The sequence below is a fragment of the Chrysochloris asiatica genome, unplaced genomic scaffold, assembly GCF_000296735.1.
Source record: "Chrysochloris asiatica unplaced genomic scaffold, ChrAsi1.0 scaffold00031, whole genome shotgun sequence".
Taxonomy (NCBI): Eukaryota; Metazoa; Chordata; class Mammalia; order Afrosoricida; family Chrysochloridae; genus Chrysochloris; species Chrysochloris asiatica.
The window spans coordinates 8181630-8193186 of NW_006408549.1; positions in this window are offsets into that span (position 1 = coordinate 8181630).

Sequence of the window (11557 nt, forward strand, 5' to 3'; positions counted from 1 at the left end):
TTTTTTTTTTTCCTCCACAGGGTTTCCAAGGAGTGGAAAACCCCAACCTTTTGGTTCAAACTGACCTTGTGGTCCAGTGCATTATCTTGCAGCACCACATCAGGCCTTCTCCAACTCATAATGACCCTATAAATCTTTATGGGGACAGACAGCTTCATCTTTCTCCCTTGGAGGAGTTGGTGGGTTTGAACCACTGTAACAGCCCAATGCCTAACCCACTGTATGGACTCCTTAATCTCGTCCCTTGTTATTAAGGAGTTGGTGGGTTTGAACCACTGTAACAGCCCAATGCCTAACCCACTGTATGGACTCCTTAATCTCGTCCCTTGTTATTAAGTGCCTGTAAGTGCCATCAAGTTGATTCAGACTCAATGAGTCTGTAAAGGGTTTTCAAGTAAAGGGTAGTGGGTTAGAAGCCCATTGCTTATCCTATAGCACCACACCAAAACCCCAATTCCCTCCCTGCTGTTGTTAAATGCTGTCGAGTCAGTTGCAATCCTGGAGCAGCTTGGTGGGTTTGAACCACCAACCTTGCAGTTAGTAGTCTAGTGCTTTTCCTATAGTGCCACACCAGGATTCCATTCCTTTCCTATTAGCTCTAAACTTGGTGGTAAGTGCCATCTTCAGTTCCAACTCATAGTGACACTATGTAGGGTTTCCAAGGAGCCACTCGTGGGTTTGAACTTCTGACCTTGTGATTCTAAAACTACTGGTACTCAAAGTGTGCTCTCCAGACTGGCAGAATCAAGATTACCCTGAGAACTCGTTAGAAATGTAATTATATGTAACCATGGCAATGAAATGATATATGATAGTATGAATGTAAAACTAATGTTCTCCCATGTAAACTATCACATAATTCACAATAAAACATTAAAAGAAGAAAAAAAGAAATGTAAATATAAATTCCATTCCTTCTGAACTGGGGGATGGGGTCCAGCAAACAAGGTTTTAACAAACTTTCCAGGATTCTGGTGTGGTGCTGTAGGATAAGCACTAGACTGCTAACTCCTGTGTTGTTGCTGATTGTTGATTAGTGCTCTTGAGTCGGTTCTGAGTCATAGCAACCCTGTATAATGTTTCCAAGGAACAACTTTGAACCACTGACCTTGCAGTTGAAACGACCTTGTGATCCAGTGCTTATCCTACAGCGCCACACCTGAACTCCAATACAAGGATGCTATGAGTTGTAACCAACTTGATGGCACTTAACGCACACAAACACCAGGTGATTCTGAAGCACACTAAAGTCTTGAGAACCTCATTAGAATCACCTGGAGAGTTTTTAGAAGTGCACCACAGACGTATTAAATCATCAGATCTCTGGGGGTGGAGCTCAGCCTCCGTGGCTTCTAGAGCATCCCAGGGTTTTCAGGTGCAGCCAAGATGAAGAACTGCTGCTTAGGGTCACATTATAATTTAAAAGCTACCAGCTATTAAACACTTGTTAAGTGCTGTTGAGTCAGTTCTAACTCATAGTGACTCATAGGGTTTCCAGGGAGCTGCTGGTGAGTTTGAACTGTTGGCCCTGTGGTTAGCAGTCCAGTGCTTATCCTATAGTGCCATACCAGGACTCATACACTGTGGGCTAAATGCTTGTATTGGAAAGGAGGTGTTGGTCAACAGGTTCACTGGGTCAGGCAGCTGAACACTCGAGGTGCGGTGGGAGATGGCTCATTCCTATAAAACAGCAGTCAGTGCAGGGAAAGGGGTCTCAGGTCGTCTCTTGTCCTTCTACCCTCTCTACCTCTCAGAGGTCTTGTGCTTTCTATCATCTTTTTCTTTCTTTTCCCTCTGTGTGCTCCTCATGTGGGAGAAGTCCTTTATATACTACTGTGGCACTGTGGGCTAATGCGCCAGACTGCAAAGTCATTTGAACTGCAAGATTGGCGGTTCAAGCTCACCAGCCGCTCCTTGGAAAACCTGTAACAGCAACAACAGAACAAAGAAGGCATCGTGACAAATATGGCCCACAGGTTATATGTTGTTGTTCAGTGCCATTGGATCTATTCCGACCCATAGTGACCCTGTGTAGGGTTTCCAAGTAGCAGCTTGTGAGCTTGAACCACTGACCTTGCAGTTGAAACGACTTTGCAGTCTGACACATTAGCTCACAGTGCCACACCAGGACTCTAATCTTTTATGGGAGCAAAAAGCCTCATCTTTCTCCAGTGAAGCAGCTGGAAGAATCAAACTGCTGACCTTGTGGTTAGTAGCCCAGCTCATAATCCACTGCACTACCAGGGCTCCTTATAGGTTATATAGCAGTATGATATTCTAATATGGCGGCATGCATAACAATGACGTAGCATTCCCTAGTTTCCTTTGGAACCACCAAGTCGCCCCTGGCTGGAAGGAGAGGGTGCCTGATAAGCATTAGCTTCTCCCTGGCTAGTACTACCTTCTGACCCAACAATGCTAAACCTACTCAAAATTTAAAATATAATCCTGATAACTCCAGGATTTAGTTGTTACAATATCCAATTTAAAGAACTTGGTATTGAAGCTTTGGAGGTCTTGCATCTTGTCCACGGGCACCAAGTTTCAGTGCTAGGATTCAAATTCAGAATTGTTTGACTCAAAATCTGGACCACAGGAAGAGGGCAGGTTTAGGACTCTGTCAAATGTGCTTTTAATGCTGAATCCTCCAGAGGAAGACTCTGGGTGGTGAAAATCCTTAAGTGTACCACTATTCAGGACAATTCAAACCCAACCAGACGTACCTCAGAAGCCAGACATGGCAATCTGCTTCTGAAAGGTAATAGCATTAAAAACTGTATGGAGTGGTTTTTTCTTTACATGACCATAAGTTGGAATCCACTCAGCAACGAACAATACCAATGATAGTTCTAACCAAGGTCTTATTTTGCGACTTAGCCTCAATGGACCTGTTTCCTCAGGTATAAAGTAGAGATGATAGTAGTTACCTTGTAGAATTGCCATGAAATAAATTATTATGAAGATTTCATGGGCATAAAAACAAAGACTATTGAATATACCATGGACTGCCAGAATTATAAATCTCTTTTAGAAGTATGGCCTGATTTCTCCTTAGAAGCAACGATGGCGAGACTCTGTCTCTCATTCTTTGGGCATATTTTAAGAAAAGAGCAGTCCCTGGGGACAGAAAACATGCTTGGTGAAGTGGAGAGTCAGTGAAAGAGAGGAAGCCCTATAAGAGATGGACTGACACAGTGGCAGGAATAATGGGCTCAAACATAACAATTGTGAGGATGGCACAGAACAGTGCTTTGTTCTGTTGAACACAGGGTTACTATAAGTTGGAACTGACTTAAGGATATGTAACAGTAACAATTCCCATGAAAGTGCCTGGCACATACTAGGAATACCATAAATGTTATGTCCCTCCCCCACAATAAATTCCTCTTCCATTTTAACCCAGAGAGACCCCTTCCATGCCTCCACCGGTCTGTCAGTTTGTTGTGCTGTGGTGGCTTTTGTGTTGCTATGATGCTGGAAACTATGCCAGCTATATTTCAAATGTCAGCAGGGTCATCCATGGTGGACAGGTTTCAGCAGAACTTCCAGACTTGGAGAAAAGGCCTGGATATGTAATTCTGAAAATCAGCCAATGAAAACCCTATGGACAATAACAAAATGTTGGCTGATAAAGTGCTGGAAGGTGAGCCCCAGAGGAAGGGAAGCATACAGAATACACAGTGTCAACCACAGACGTGAGTAGACCAGTAATCATGAAGATGGTGCAGGACAAGACAATGTTTCCTGCTGTCACTCATGAGGTTGCCATGAGTTGTGGCCAACTTAACAGCAACTAACAACAATCCATTCCATACCTTTTCTCCAAAGGGTGGTTTGTTTGTTTTTTTAATGTTTTATTGTGAATTATGTGATAGTTTACTTGGGAGAACATTAGTTTTACATTCATCCTATCGTATATATCGTTTCATTGCCATGGTTACAATCCCCTCTATGCATCATCAACCAACCAAAGGGTATACCCTGCAAGCCTGCTCCCCTGCAACCCCTGGTCATCAGCACACAGCCCCTCTCCCTCTCTAGGTCTAGAGTCCCCAGCTGCTCCATCTTTCCACGTCATCATCTCTGCCTCCATCTCTGGCATCACTGCTTCTCTGGGTAGGGTCCCGCTCTCTGCTTTTCTCCACTCCTTGCTAGAACATGTCTACCTTTACATTTCCAACCCTCACAATCAGTCCTAATAACAATTATTCACTGTTGTATCACAAGAGACTTATCCACATTTCCTTTCATCAGCCCTGCCTAGACAGATTGGATACTACTCACTGGAGATTCTATCTTCCTCGATGCCCTCTGGCTCTAGGTTCCCTCTTGAAAGCTTGTAAGCCAGTCACTTCTTGCCCCCCATTTTGGGTAGCCCCCCATTTTTGGTAGCCAATGTCCAAATTGCCCATCCCTGTCTACTCTGTGAATGGAGGGGAGGGGGTGGGAGTGATCCCTGCTATAAAGATTTGTTTCCTCTTTTGAGCTACTATAGGCCAAGTTCATCAAATTGTATCAGATTACTCTTTTTTCCCTCTTCTTTCTTCTTCTAGTTGAGCTCTGATCATCCAGTCATTGAACCCAGGTCAAGTGGGTATTATCTGCAAGTGTGGGTGTTCTTTTGCATATGCCCTCTCTTCTTATCAGCTGGACACTTCACTCTTCTAAAGGAGTTCTTTTGTTTTAAACCTAATTCATCAATAACATTCATACACTGTTAGGGCCTGGGGAGTCGGGGCTGGTATTGCTTGGAGATCCATTTTTTGCCTTGGGAATAGTAAATTTTCTGTTCTTTAAATCTTTTCCTCTAGTTGGCTCTATTTCCAGTTTCTATTTTTAACTCTGTCTCAAGCCATTCCACACTGGTCAGCCTCCCGTTCTGATTAATTAGTCCCTCTCTGTGGTCCAGTGCTGACAGGTCCTGCCCACCATCAATGACTAAATTGGTCTATACACTCTTGGGTTGATAGCACCTATTTTGATCATAATCTCTTTGGGCAGGATGGTATGAACACTGCATCTCATGCTTACAAAAAACACCCATTCTTTAGGGAAGGTTCCAAAGAAGGAAACTTTTAACTTCTCAGACTTATTCTCCACTGAGAATTGCCAGTCTTTCATGCATTCCTCCACTCTTGACTAGAAAAACATGTTTCTTTAGACTCAGACAAACCTCAAAGGGACTTTTGAGAGGGAATGTTGAGTCAGTTCTATTCCATTTATCAGAGAGGAAACAAACTGCTCCAGGTCAAATGGCAAGTTGGTGATAGAGACCAGACTATCATTCTGATCTTCTAACCCCCAACAAAAGGACTCTAGTGAAGCAGTGGTTAAATACTTGGCCTGATAACCAAAAGGTTGGTAGTTTGAACCCACCAAGCGACTCCTCTGGAGAAAAGACATGATGACCTGCTTCCATAAGATTACAGCCTAGAAAACTTATGGGGTAGTTCTTCCTTGTCATAGGGTCACTAAGAATCAGAATCAACTCAACAATGCACAGCAACCCCCAGCAAAACTCTCTTGCATCAGGAAGCTGGTCTATTGTGAAGACTGAGGCAGAAATCATATATGATTGTTTCAAATCTTACAGCCAGAATGGCAAAAACTATTTATAGAGATCTTTACCCAGTTTTCCCCAATGATAATATTTTGTAAAACTCTTGTATGATATCACAGCCAGGATGTTGATACTGATACAATGGACTCATTGTAGGGAGTCCTGGTATAGTGCTGTGGGTTAATACACTGGACTGCAAGGTTGGTTTGAACTGCAAGGTGGGCGGTTCAAGCTCACCAGTTGTTCCTTGGAAACCCTAAATGGGGTGGCTATCAGTTGGAATTGACTCAGTGGCGCTTAACAACAACAACCCATCCCACTGTGTCCTTAGGAATCCTGGTATGGTGCTGCATGATAATGTGCTGGACCTCAAGGTTAGTTTGTGCCACAAGGTCAGCGGTTCAAACCCACCTCGGAAACCCTAGACAGGGTCACTATGAGTTAGAACTGACTCTACAACACTTAACAACAACAACGCATCTTAATCAGATTACTCCAGTTTAACTCTTAATTTATACTCATTTGTGTGTATTTGTATCTATACAGTTTTATCACCTAAGTAGGTTCATGTATGCATCACCACAGACTAGGTACTGAACAGTTCTATCACCACAATGATCTATTGTGTTGCCCTTTATAACCACACCTACCTCCTTCCTGCCTCACCTCCTCCCACCATACCTTACCCCTGGTAAAGTTAATCCCTTTCTAAAATGCTGATTTTTCAAAACTGTATAAAAGTGGAATCATAGAGTATGTAACCTTTTGAGATTGTCTTTTTTTTTTTCTTTCCACTCAGCATCATTTTCTTGAGCGTCATCCAAACTTTTGCATAAATCAAAAAGTCCAACTGCCCAGTGTCGGCCATTATTTGATTGGTGTAGAAAACTAATTTCTTCTTTCTAACTATTCCTTTATTAGGTAAAACTCCAGCTTTCTGTCTAGGGTCATAGAACCAAGATCTGGCTCACCAATCATATGCAAAAGTGATCAGCATGTCCTCAAGCTAACCTCTTGATGTCAAGAGGCTGAAAACACACCTCCATCAATGCCCAGGATGTGGGCAATAAAACACCATCTCTACAACCTTCTCCCCACCTCCTAACAGAGCATGTGCAGAAGACTAGTGTAGACTTGCCCTGTGAGGAACACCGATCAGACACCAGTTGCCGCCCTAGAAAACTCTCATAAAAGACTCACGATCCAGGACTCAGAGAACCACTTTGAGGAAGTGAGAGCATTCCTTTTCTTGGCTAAGCAAATAAAGCTGCTTTAGTTTTCAAAATTTTTCTGTCTCTATAACCACACTTACTGAGAACTGGGCGACCACAGTAACTAACACCAACTGCAACTCTCCCTGCTGTGTTTATTCAGGGTCTTTTTTTTTTTTTTTTTAAATAACAATCCTGGAGCAGATGAGTGGGTTGGGGAGAAGGTAGGACATTCAGACAAATTTGTAAGGAGATGTTTGAGGAAGATCTTGTGGGGCTTTCCCTCTAGTGAGATGAGAGAGCTTTGAGAGGGTTTTTGAGCAGAAATAACATGATCTGATTTTTTTTGTTTTTTTAATTAACTTTTTACTCTGATTGTGAACAAGTCATTTAGAAATTTGTCCTTTTCTACCAGAGAAACTTAGAAATTACCTTAACTCATCTAAGCCTCCATTTATTTGTCTGTATTTTAAAAATGGTGGGACATTGATAAAACAGTTTCTACCTATCTCTTGGAGTCCTGATGTGGCGCTGCAGGAGAAGCACTATGAACTGCTACCCATACGATTTGTGGTTCAAACCCATCAGACACTCCTCGTAAACCCAAAACCGGGTCACTATGAATTGGAATCGACTCCATGGCACTTAACAACAACAACACCTGCCTCTCAGGATTGATGTAGACATCAAATGAGATGATAAACATTGTTCTAAGGGATAAAAGACCTCAAATTCAAACATTTTATAGAGACCCCTTTATTAAGCCTTTAAACAGGATTAAGACATATCATCCAGATGAGGGAGAACATCAACATGAGACGTTGTAAAAGGGCCACAGGAGTGGGGTGGGGAGGACCATGATTGGGATGCATACACAATTGCAGATTTAAAAAGGTTATAGAATTGGTTCTGGGTGGGGGCAACCCTTCTACCAGCTGACTACTTGATGGTATGGTATGACTCATGACCATTTTGTCCTGGTACCCTGACAATAAGTCATTAAGAGCATGCCTGGGCAAATCCCTGAGGGCAAAGACTGCCCTTCACTGCACTGGCCTGGGGAGTTCAAACACACTCTACCTGAGAGCAAACCAGCTGCCACATTGCTAGTTAATAGTCAGAAATAACTCAAATGGAATCTGAATGTATGTATGTCAAGATACAAATTGGGGTTAGAGCACCCAGTGTAAACCATAGCCTTCTATGAACCAAATGCTTTAGAATTTAAGCTCTAATACAGCTGTAGGATGAAGTTCTGGTGTGGCTTTGTGGGTTAATGCGCTGGGCTAAGTCGGTTTGAACCACAAGGTCGGTGGTCCAAGCTAACCAGCCACTCCTAGGAAACCCTATATAGGGCTGCTATGGGTTGACTCGATGGCACTGGCACTTAACAGCAACAGAGCTGTAGCTGATAAGCATTGGACTACAAGGTCAGTTTGTACTACAAGGTGGGTGGTTCAATCCCACCAGCCACTCCTCAGAAATCCTATACAGGGTCGCCATGACTTGACAACACTTAACAACAACAAGATGAGGATGCATTGCAAACTGTAAAGTGCACACATGTAGGATGTATTACAATGGTCTCTTTAAGGGCAGCTCGTATTTTAAAATTTGTTTTTCTTGCTTCTTCCAGGCATATCAAATTACTTTTATTTTGGGATTTTCTTTCAGCCAGCTGAACTCAAGAAGGACAGCAGTTTGTCTGTCAGGCTTCCCTTGAGGAAATTGCTTGCCTGAACAGACAGAGAACCCTTGAATCTTTCAATCTGCTGTGATGGTGAGGTATTTAACAATCTAATGCTAATTTTAGAACACCCTCAAAGTTGCTAAAAAGAATTCCATTACTAGGTTAAAAAATTTTTTTAATGACAGAAAAGTTACTTATTCTATGAATGCATGTAAAATCTTAGTCATGAGCACACATACCAATGGAAAAGAACAGATTATTCCTGAATTTTCATGTAAATATTTATTGTGTGCAGTAAGTCCCCAGGTTAAGAAAGTCTAATTTAGGGACAACTCATACTTAAAAACAGACTGACATAAAGCCTACTGAATGAACATTTTTTGTAAAATGCAATGGTTCATAATAACAGATACACGTACACTATTTTGTGACGCTCATGAAAACATTGCTCTCCTTCAGCTGTTCTTTGAAAAGCCATCTGCCTTTTTAAGTTGGATCACACTGCTGATAACACTGTGTTGAGTGTATAGCTTTGTATTTGGCTTAAATTTTCCTCTTATTTACCCTTGTAACCAACCATACTGCCAAAGCATAAATTCATAAATTCAATCCAAGTGCAGGTGATGCATCAAAGGAAAAAAATTGATCATGACTGAAAATAAAATGGAAATAATAAAGTAATCGGAAAAAGATGAAATGCCATCAGTCTTTGGAAAAACATTGGACAATTGTCAATGATCGGAACAATTTTCAAGGATAAGGGAACCCTTGTGGTGCTATGGGTGGGGGATTGGGCTGCCCACTGCAAGGTCAGAGATTGAAACCCACTATCAGCTCCAAAGTAGAAACATGAGGCTGGCTGCTCCCACAGAATTTATAGCCTTAGAAACCAAGTGTAAGGTCATTATGAGTTGCAATTGTTTGAACAGCAGTGGGTTTGTTTTTTTAAGTGAAAATAATGGAGCATGTGAAAGGCTCTGTACCAATGAAAACTTCAGTGAAATGACTTAATTATAGTACTTTATACCTTTGATGATTTCTGCCAAATTCTGTTTGAATGGGCACAAAAATATGTCTCTTCCAATCAATTGGCCAAGTACCTTGTCTTCAAAATGTTTTGTCATAGATGAGTGAGTACCTCCAGTGTTGCTTCAGTTTTTTGAAAGATTTCAATTTGTAGTCCATCAATTCCTGGAGCCCTGTTTTATTTCAAACCCTTCACTGCAGCTTGAGCTTCTTTCAGTGTCATTGGCTCTTGACCATTGATCATATGCTACCTCTTGAAATAGTTGACCTGGGCAGGGACTGTGGTGCAATGACTGTGAATTCCATCCATTTTCTTCCTTTTTAAAAAAAGTTTTTTTATTGTGGATTGAGTGAAAGTTTACAGGGCAGATCATCAGTTTTACATTCAACAAATTATACACCTTGTTTCATTACAATGATTATAATCCCTTCCATATGCCATCAGTTAAGAGTATTTCTCTCTATTCACTTTACTGGTGGTGATAAAAGTTTTAAATTTATTTATTGTAAAAAGTTAGCTTTATTTGTCACTTATTCGCCTTATCTCAGCGATGCCATTTTGGCGCTCACAGTGACAGTCCCCTTAAAGTCAGAGTCAGCTCCCACCCACCCTGAACATATATAATAATTTATATCAACAAAGGGCACATTCTGCAAGTCTGTCTCCTGGCCACAAACTCTTAGTCCCTCTCTTCCCATGAATCAAGAGTCCTCAGCTGCTCCCTCTCTCCATGACTCCATCTCTGCCTCTGTCTCTAGCATTGCAGCTTCTCTGGATAATGTCCTGCATTCTGTTTGTGCTCTTCTCCCTTGATGGTCCTAGGGTCCTCTATTTCTGTACTGTAAGATTAACCACTCCCCTGTTTTTGTTATAAAACTTCTAACTTTACAATTGTGACAGTCACAATTAGTCATAACAAGTATTCACTATTGAACCATATGAATCTTATCCCCATCTCTTTTCACCAGACCCATCTAGACAAGATGAAAACTGTTCAGTGGGGACTCTTTCTTTCCCCTATACTCTTGAACAAAACTCCCTCTTGAAACCTTGTAATCCAGTCACTTCATGCCTTTATTGCCCCCTCATTTTAGGTTGTATCAATTGCATCAAGATGGCGGATCACGTAGACGTGCAGTGAGGAGTTCCATCAATAACAACACAGAATACCGGGCCAAGCAGGCTCAGGGGACGGTGCTGGAACCACATATAAAGGAATATTTAGGGGATTGGAAAGCTTACAGTTAGGGGGATTTGTAGGAGAATCAAGAAATCCATTGATTTCTAATTCAAGACGCTTACCTATTCCTGGAACCGCCATCATGGGAGAGAACAAGTTGAGGAAGGATCAGAGCAGCCACGAACGCCTGACAGAACCGAGGAGATACAGGTGTGGACATTCTTTTTTTTTTTTGTATCTGTCCATTGTTCGTTGGTCTCTCCCTGACTGCATACCTCCATTCTGATAACTAGAGGGGATACCTGAGTGAATGGATATCCCACCCCCACCCCTGGAGGGTTCTATTACGCATGCGCACAGATCTCCTCAAAATTTAAAGTGATAGTTTTGACATAAAACCAAATGACCACCACTCGTCCGTCTGTCATGCTTTGTTGGCTTGAGTTGCTGTGATTCTGAGGGCTATGCTACCGGTATTTTAAATAACCAGCAGAGTCACCCATGGTGGACAAGTTTCAGATGAGCTTCCAGAAAAATACAGACAAGGAAGAAAGAGTGACGAACTACTTCTGAATCGTTAGTCATTGAAAACCTTATGAATAGCAGAAAAACACTCTCAGATACAGTGCTGGAAAATGAGCCTCTCAGGTTGGAAGGCACTCAAAATGTTTTCTTCTGCTGTGCATAGGGTTGCTATCAGTCAGTGCCAACTCAATGGCACCTAACAACAACAACATTTTAAGTAGCCAATGTCTAAGTTGCCTGTCCCTATATACCCTGAGTACAGAGGGGATAGCATTGATACTTGATGTGAAGACTCCTTCCCTTTCTGTTGGTATTTAGAGTTACTACCTTGATGAGTATAGGTCAGATTCATCAAATTGTAGCA